Raw genomic sequence first — 3,674 nt, 5'->3', positions numbered from 1 at the left:
GTGTTCCGGGTGGCGCGAGTTGCGGAACTATTCCGCATTGTTTCGAATGAAGACCAAACTCATAACTCAAATATTCTCCTCCACGATCAGATCATAGAAACTTTATTTTCTTGTTACGATGATTTTCCACTTCACTCTAGAATTCTTTGAACTTTTCAAATGTTTCAGACTTATGTTTTATCAACTAGATATACCCATATCTGCTCAAATTATCTGTGAAGGTGAGAAAATAATGATACCCGCCGCGTGCCTCAATATTCATCGGACCACATACATCAGTATGTATGATTTCCAACAAACCTGTTGCTCGCTCCATTGTTCCGGAGAATGGAGTTTTAGTCATCTTGCCCATGGGCATGGTTCGCAAGTACCAAGTGATTCATAATCAAATGATTCCGAAAGTCCATCAGAATGGAGTTTCTTCATGCGCTTTACACCAATATGACCCAAACGACAGTGCCACAAATAAGTTGCACTATCATTATCAACTCTGCATCTTTTGGCTTTAATATTATGAATATTCGTGTCACTACTATCGAGATTCAATAAAAATAGACCACTCTTCAAGGGTGCATGACCATAAAAGATATTACTCATATAAATAGAACGACCATTATTCTCAGATTTAAATGAATAACCGTCTCGCATCAAACAAGATCCAGATATAATGTTCATGCTCAATGTTGGCACCAAATAACAATTATTCAGGTCTAAAACTAATCCCGAAGGTAGATGTAGAGGTAGCGTGCCGACCGCAATCACATCGACTTTTGAACCATTTCCCACGTGCATCGTCACCTTGTCCTTAGCCAATCTTCAATTAATCCGTAGTCCCTGTTTCGAGTTGCAAATATTAGCAACAGAACCAGTATCAAATACCCAGGTGCTACTGCGAGCATTAGTAAGGTACACACTGATAACATGTATATCACATATACCTTTGTTCACCTTGCCATCCTTCTTATCCGCCAAATACTTGAGGCAGTTCCGCTTCCAGTGACCAGTCCCTTTGCAGTAGAAGCACTCAGTCTCAGGCTTAGGTCCAGACTTGGGCTTCTTCACTTGAACAACAACTTGCTTGCCCTTCTTCTTGAAGTTCCCTTTCTTCCCTTTACCCTTTTTCTTGAAACTGGTGGTCTTGTTGACCATCAACACTTGATGCTCCTTCTTGATTTCTACCTCCGCAGCCTTTAGCATAGCAAAGAGCTCGGGAATTATCTTGTTCATCACTTGCATATTATAGTTCATCACGAAGCTCTTGTAGCTTGGTGGCAGTGATTGAAGAATTCTGTCAATGACACTATCATCAGGAAGATTAACTCCCAGCTCAATCAAGTGGTTGTTATACCCAGACATTTTGAGTATATATTCACTGACAGAACTATTCTCCTCCATCTTGCAGCTATAGAACTTATTGGAGACTTCATATCTCTCAATCCGGGCATTTGCTTGAAATATTAACTTCAACTCCTGGAACATCTCATATGCTCCATTGTTGAAGTCCCGATTCTAAGTCTTAAAGCATGGCACACCGAACTATCGAGTAGTCATCAGCTTTGCTCTGCCAGACGTTCACAACGTCCGGCGTTGCTCCTATAGCGGGTCTTGCACGTAGCGGTGCTTCCAGGACGCAATTCTTTTGTGCAGCAATGAGGATAATCCTCAGGTTACGGACCCGGTCCGTGTAATTGCTACCATCATCTTTCAACTTAGCTTTCTCAAGGAATGCATTAAAATCCAAAGGAACAGTAGCACGGGCCATTGATCTACAACAACATAGACATGAAAAATACTATCATGTACTAAGTTCATGATAACTTAAAGTTCAATTAATCATATTACTTAAGAACTCCCACTTAGATTGACATCCCTCTAATCATCTAAGTGATCACGTGATCCAAATCAACTAAACCATGTCCGATCATCACGTGAGATGGAGTAGTTTTCAATGGTGAACATGACTATGTTGATCATATCGACTATATGATTCACGCTCGACCTTTCGGTCTCAGTGTTCCAAGGCCATATCTGCATATGCTAGGCTCGTCAAGTTTAACCCGAGTATTCTGCGTGTGCAAAACTGGCTTGCACCCATTGTATGTGAACGTAGAGCTTATCACACCCGATCATCACTTGGTGTCTCAGCACGACGAACTTTCACAACGGTGCATACTCAGGGAGAACACTTCTTGATAATTTTTAGTGAGAGATCATCTTAAAATGCTACCGTCAATCAAAGCAAGATAAGATGCATAAAGGATAAACATCACATGCAATCAATATAAGTGATATGATATGGCCATCATCATCTTGTGCCTTTGATCTCCATCTCCAAAGCACCATCATGATCACCATCATCACCGGCGCGACACCTTGATCTCCATCATAGCATCGTTGTCGTCTCGCCAACTATTGTTTCTACGACTATCGCTACCACTTAGTGATAAAGTAAAAATAATTACAAGGCGATTGCATTGCATACAATAAAGCAACAACCATATGGCTCCTGCCAGTTGCCGATAACTCTGTTACAAAACATGATCATCTCATACAATAAAATTTAGCATCATGTCTTGACCATATCACATCATAACATGCCTTGCAAAAACAAGTTAGACGTCCTCTACTTTGTAGTTGCAAGTTTTACGTGGCTGCTACGGGCTGAGCAAGAACTGTTCTTACCTACGCATCAAAACCACAACGATTTTTCGTCAAGTATGTGATGTTTTAACCTTCAACAAGGATCGGGTGTAGCCACACTCAATTCAACTAAAGTTGGAGAAATTGACACCCGCCAGCCACCTGTGTGCGAAGCATGTCGGTAGAACCAGTCTCGCATAAGCGTACGCGTAATGTTGGTCTGGGCCGCTTCATCCAACAATACCGCCGAATCAAAGTATGACATGCTGGTAAGCAGTATGACTATTATCGCCCACAACTCACTTGTGTTCTACTTGTGCATATAACATCTACGCATAAACCTGGCTCGGATGCCACTGTTGGGAAATGCAGTAATTTCAAAAATTTCATACGCACACGCAAGATCATGGTGATGCATAGCAACGAGTGGGAGAGTGTTGTACATGTACCCTCGTAGACCGTAAGCGGAAGCATTATGACAACGTGGTTGATGTAGTCATATGTCTTCATGATCCGACCAATCTTAGTACCGAAAGTACGGCACCTCGGCGATTTGCACACGTTCGGCTCGGTGACGTCCCACGAACTCACGATCCAGCAGAGTGTTGAGGGAGAGCTTCGTCAGCACGATGGCGTGATGACGATGATGATGAAGCTACCGTCACAGGGCTTTGCATAAGCACTGCAACGATATGACCGAGGTGGATCATGGTGAAAGGGGGCACCACACACGGCTAAGAGATCAATGATCAACTTGTGTGTCATTGGGGTGCCCCCCTCCTCTGTATATAAAGGAGTGGAGGAGGGGGAGGGCCGGACCTCCTATGGCGCGCCCCATGGGGAGTCCTACTCCCATCGGGAGTAGGATTCCCCCCTTCCCTAGTTGGACTAGGAGTGGAAGGAAGGGGAGAGAGGGGGAAGGAAAGGGGGCACCCAATTCGGATTGGGCTTGAGGGGGGCGCGCCCCCTCCTATGCCTCCCTCTCTTCTCTCCCACTATGGCCCAATAAGGCCCATATACCTCCCGGGGGGGTC

Source organism: Triticum aestivum, chromosome 2B (assembly GCF_018294505.1).
Source record: "Triticum aestivum cultivar Chinese Spring chromosome 2B, IWGSC CS RefSeq v2.1, whole genome shotgun sequence".
In the NCBI taxonomy this organism is placed as follows: Eukaryota; Viridiplantae; Streptophyta; class Magnoliopsida; order Poales; family Poaceae; genus Triticum; species Triticum aestivum.
The sequence above is the reverse complement of the archived record's forward strand: the minus strand, read 5'-3'. Positions refer to the sequence as shown.